The following is a 6,208-nucleotide window of genomic DNA, read 5'->3' as shown; positions in this document are numbered from 1 at the left end:
AGGTGCCTAAAGTTACTGTAGAAAGCTTGAAGGAGAACCAGCTCATCAGCTTATGAGTCAATTATTTGGCTGTCATTGAAACAAATCACTAATTATTAGTGTACCCAAAATACTGTCATTGTTATGAAATAAATTTGTGGCTAGGATAGGGCTGATAGGTGCTAGAAGGAGACTGCTTGGGAAGAATACCAATCAGCATTATAGTAAGGCATCTATTGGAAAAAGACATGACTTCAAACTCTTTTTTGAATAATTTCCAATAAACAAAGATGAGTTTTATGTTTGTAGAAATATTCAAACCTCCAAGCTTGTGATATAGAATCCAACACAAATTCAAAAACTAATTTGCATGGAAATTCAAGTAATTAGAACAGAGCACCAGCACCAGTTTGACAACAATTTTGTATAGACTCTTTCTAATGAGAGTTTGTAGGGGACATGACCATATGTTCTTTACAAAATTTGATCTTAATAATTTTAATTATATTTTCACATTTTTTATAGTAAAATCAAATATGAAAAAAAAAATTATTTTCTTTAATATTTTTTTCTTTCTACGTTTTGGTTGCTCCTTATTAATATTCTTAAGCCAAAGGTGGAATTCCAATTTTCCCTTGATCACTGCTAAAAGAGATAAATCCTGAGTTTTTGAACTATCATTTTGAAGCTATGATGTTTTTTATTTGTAAAATTATCTAGAGGGAGATTGAATAGGTAGTTTTGTTGTTTAAACCCAAAAAATAGATTTTTCATCATACTTGAATTTTTTAGTTATTCAAATTATTTAGAAGTAAGAATGATATACATAAAAATCCGGTTTCATATGACTACGAATATAAGAAAATTCAAGTCTAACCCAAGCAAATTTGCTAATTCTAAATTATAAGTACACAATTTTAGGAAGATTTAGATGCTAGTAATTTCAAAGAAACTTATTTTGATTATTAGTTAGGTTTTGTTAGGTAACTATTTTCAAAGACAGTTTTGAAAAATAGTTTTTAAGAATAATTTTTTAAAAATGTTTTCGATATTTTGAAAAATAAAAGTCTGTTTGAAAATCTAAAATATTTTTAACATGTTTTTAATATTTTAAAATATGTTTAAAAAACAATTTATGTATCTAATATTTTATTTTTAATCATTATATATGTTTGTAATTATTTTTTTTAATTCTTAAAAAATAATTAAAATATATTTTATCAAAATGTCATATTTTTTTATTTTTAAGAGTAGAAAATAAAAATAATTTTTTTTATTGAAACGTGTTTATTCTAAAGAATAGAAAACTGTTATAGAAAACAGTAGTCAAACAAACCTTTATATTTTACTTTTATATTTTTGGCACAAACATATATATATATATAATAAAAATAAAAATATCAGGTGATATATATTTTTTTTTCCAAGGAAGGGAGGCATTTTTCTTGGCAGCATATCTTGATTCACAAAGTATAAACCCTTGCAAATTGAAAGAAAGACAATTTACATATCATTAAAGGGTGATCTGTAAGCACTCTTATAGGCCTACATCTTCTTCATTTGGATTTGGAATTTAACCTCTGATAAGCGTTTACTCCTTTTTAATCTGTTTTTTAGGAAGCCAGTTAATGAGATTTTGCCAACCAAAAACAGAGGTTTGTTAGCCCTCTTACCCTCAGGCTCTCTTGCATATGCTTGAAGAATATCGGAAACCAATAATTAGTCATTGCAGTTTCATAGTCTTACAAGAAATCTTTTTATGGTGGCAGGAGAACAGACTGCAACATAGTCTCATTCCCCTTCATGATTTAGACATTGTAAAGATCAAAAACCTGTTCCTGGTAATATAAGAAGAAGAGTAGCCAAAGAACAGGAACAAAATGTATTGGAACCTTATGGACTTGAATAGTTGGTATTCAGGTGGCAAAAATACACAAAAATGCACTAAACAAACTACTAATCAGTAGGCCAAGATTCTACTTCCAAGAAATAGGTTTGTCATCCATGTCAAGAAGGCTCACACTTCATTTTTGTGGGACTTTGGCATCACCAAATTTCTGGAATTCTTTCAGGTTTCTAAATGGAATGGTTCAAGTCATCAATACATTCCCAGAATTCTTTTGTAAATGTCATCATCCTGGCCAACTTTCTTTAGTGTTGAAAGAGGGGGTGAAACCATGTTGCTAAAATTTGCAGTCCATATGTACTAGATGGACAAGAACTACAACACTTGTATTAGAAACATCTCTGTTGCCTGGATTTGCATTACCTGCCATAATTAAGCACATTTTTATTATTGTAGCAGAGTGTTTCAGAGTCACCCATACCTATTCCATCTTCATGTCTTTCAAACAACTAGGTCCATTGGTAGCAGAAGAAGAGCAACTTGAATAGCTGGTCATTTCCTTTTATAATTTAGGGATAAAGGTAAAAAACTACAACACTTGAATAGCTGGTATTCAGATGGACAAGAACTACAACACTTCTCTCATAAACATGTATGTTCTTTCTTCAACTCTTACTCTATTGCCTGGAGTTGCATTACCTACCATGATTAATCGCTTTTTATTTATTCTTGTGGAGAAACAGGTTTTGGTGTATGCAAAGACTATACAGTTGTTGCACCTCTTGATTTTCAAGACCACCCAGCCTCTTCTCAAGCATCTGGAATTGTCAAGCTGATTTATGGCTAACCTTCCAAGGACCTTAGGGGCTTCATACAGGGTAGATCTAGTGCAAGAGATTCAGAATTATCTCTACCTAACCCATCTCCATTTCTTTAGAATAACTAGATGCTATGGCCAAAATCTCACATAAGGCGTCAGGTTCATGTTAGGGCTCATTCACAAGATTAAGATGAATATAGCAGGGGATGTTCCTGATCTACCACCAGCCATGTTGTCAAATTGTTCAATGCCCTTGTGTTGACTATGGCCATAGTCGCAGTTGTGTGTCCTTTCTTGAAAGAAATGTCATTTTGAAACTTTTAATGTCGACAACAAAACTTTCATGTTTCTACATTCAGGTACCCACAAAAAATTGAGTCCATGTTAGCTTCCAATGATGGAAAGTAATAATCTGAACAAGGGAACAAGTGCTCTCCTTGCTCTTTTTCAGTAGAACACTAGTTCATTTCCAATCAATTGAGGAGGAAACTAATTTTAAACATGGAAGCCAGGTACTTGATTTCTGTTTGACTGGTGGAACAATTGAAACGTATTTACAGATTTAGCATTAGATAAGTTTAACAAAATCACTAATTAACCCCCAAATGCTCTGGTCCCCTTTAGATACCTTAGAATTATGTAAACAGCTTCAAAATGCTCTGGTCCAGGCGCATGCATAAACTGACTAACCATACTCACTGAGAATGCTATGTTAGGGCGTGTATGGGATAGGTAAATCAATTTCCCAACAAGCCTCTGATAACGATCCCGGTCCTTCACATTCTTGGCTTTTGTAAGTTGCAGTTTTACATTTAGCTCTATAGGTGTTTCAGCAGGCTTACATCCTAACATACCTGACTCATCAAGAAGATCAAGAACATACTTCCGTTGATTTACAAAGATACCTTCTTTGGACCTAGCAAATTCCATCCCAAGAAAGTATTTTAATGCCCCCAGGTCCTTAATCTCAAATTCCTCAACAAGTTTCCCCTTCAGCTTCTTTAGTTCATTGCAATCATCCCCAGTTAACACAATATCGTCAACATACACAATTAAGATGGCTACTTTACCTTTATTTGAATGTTTGTAGAACATCGTGTGATCAGGTTGACTTTGAGTATATCCATAATGCTTTATTACTTTGCCAAAGTGCTCAAACCAAGCTCTAGGTGACTGCTTAAGTCCATATAAGGACTTCTTTAATTTGCACACTTTCCCAACTCCAAAACTTTCTTCAAAACCCGGTGGAGGACTCATGAACACTTCCTCCTCTAGGTCTCCATTAAGAAAGGCATTTTTAACATCCAATTGGTGTAAGGGCCAATTGGAATTTACTGCAAGGGACAACAAAACTCTAATCGAGTTTATTTTAGCTATGGAGGCAAAAGTCTCTTGGTTGTCTATCCCATAGGTTTGAGTAAAACCCTTTGCCACAAGTCTGGGTTTGTATCTCTCAACACTTCCATCTGCTTTACTCTTTATTGTAAACACCCATTTGCACCCTACAACTTTTTTTTCCCTTGGTAAATCTACAACCTCCCAAGTGCCAATCTTTTTTAAGGCATTCATTTCCTCAAACACTGCCAATTTCCAACTCGGTTCATCTAGTGTTTCTTGAATATTTCTAGGTACCACAAGTTTTGAAATATTTGTAGTGAATGCTCTATAGTTGTCAGAAAGGTTACTATAGGAGATATATTTGGCAATGGGATGTTTAGTGCAGGCTCGGGTTCCCTTTCTAAGAGCAATAGGGAGATCAAGGTCAAGGTCCTGTGCAGGAACAATTGGGACTAATCCTAAACCGGGTTCGGGTGCAGATATTTCTGGACTTGGACCAAAGTGTGATGGTAAACTTAGATCAGTAACAGAAGAAGAAGAAGAATGTATATGAGTAAGAATAGAAGGAAGGTTACCTGAGACATTTAAAGAGCCATTGCCTAGGGCTTTCGGTTGACCATGTGCTGGGATGATCGGCTGGTCTTTACTTCTTCTAGGGACTTTTTTCCTTGAATAAACCACAGGCTCAAGATTGTTTCTATTTTTTTTCATTCGTAGTATTTCTTCTTCTGACAGACCAATTTCATATTCGGATTCAGTAGACTTAGTTTCTTTATTTTCTTTTTCAAGAGAGATATCACGAATTACACTAGGCAAAGGTTCAACAATTTCCCAAAAATTTGGTTCCACTAATTTCTCCCCCTGAAGTAAATTTTTGGTAAAATATGGGACATTTTCCATAAAGGAAACATCCATAGTTGTGTAAAAACATTTTTTAAGGGGATTAAAACATTTGTAACCCTTTTTATTAGGAGTATATCCTACAAAAACACATTTTTCTGCTCTTGGGTCTAACTTAGATCTTGACATTTTTGGAATGTGTATATATGCAGTGCAATCAAATATTTTCAAGGGTAATTCAGAATTAATTCGAGATTCTAGAAATACCTTTTTCAAGCACTCCAAAGGAGTGGTATACTGCAAAATTTTTGTAGGCATCCTGTTGATTAGATATGAAGCAGTTAGTATGGCATCCCCCCATAAGTATTTTGGAATATTCATGTAAAATTTCATAGCGCGTGCTACTTCTAACAAGTGTTTATTTTTACGTTAAGCTATTCCATTCTGTTCAGGGGTATCATAACACGAAGATTGATGTAAAATTCCTTTCTCATTTGAAAAGGTTTCCAAAACTTTATTAAAGTACTTAGTCCCATTATCAGATCTCAAAATACTGATTTTTGTTTGAAATTGGTTTTCAATCATTCTGTAAAATTCTTTAAAAATCCTTTCGACTTCAGATTTTTTCCTCATTAAATATTCCCAACAAAGACGTGTATGGTCTCGTCTATAAAGGTCACAAACCATTTTTTTCCTGAAATTGTGGTTACTTTTGAAGGTCCCCAAATATCATTTGATGCATAGTAGGGTTTTGGAATGTAAGTTTTTCGTTGGCTCTTTGCCAATAAACAACTTTCACATTGAAATGATAAAGGATCAACCTTTTGAAATAACACTGGAAATAAATGTTTTAAATAAGAGAAACTAGGATGGCCTAATCTACAATGCCAAACCATTATTTGATCACAAACAGAAAAAGAACTACTACTACTTAGTCCTTGAGCAATTTTATTACTAGGTAAATTATCCTCGAATTAATAGAGACCATCGATCATCCTAGCACTGCCAATCGTCTTCCTCGAGCTCTGGTCCTGAAAAATACAATGGGATTCAAAGAAGATAACACAACAATTAGAATCTCTAGATAATTTGCTAACAGACAAGAGATTACAAGTAAGTTTAGAAACATGGAGAACAGATTTAAGATCTATTCCCTCAGAGATTTTTATTAGACCTTTTCCTGCAATAGGTGAGAAATTACCATCAGCTATCCGAACCTTTTTATTTCTAGGACATGGTGAATATGATTCAAACATGTTTGAGGAATTGGTCATGTGGTCGGATGCTCCAAAATCGATTATCCATGGAGTAGATTTAAAACGACAAGATAGAGCATATAATTCATTACTTGTGTATGCACCAAAGAAACACTAGAAGTACCAGAT

Source organism: Vitis riparia, unplaced genomic scaffold (genome assembly GCF_004353265.1).
Source record: "Vitis riparia cultivar Riparia Gloire de Montpellier isolate 1030 unplaced genomic scaffold, EGFV_Vit.rip_1.0 scaffold753_pilon_pilon, whole genome shotgun sequence".
NCBI lineage: Eukaryota > Viridiplantae > Streptophyta > Magnoliopsida > Vitales > Vitaceae > Vitis > Vitis riparia.
This window is presented reverse-complemented; position numbering follows the sequence as displayed.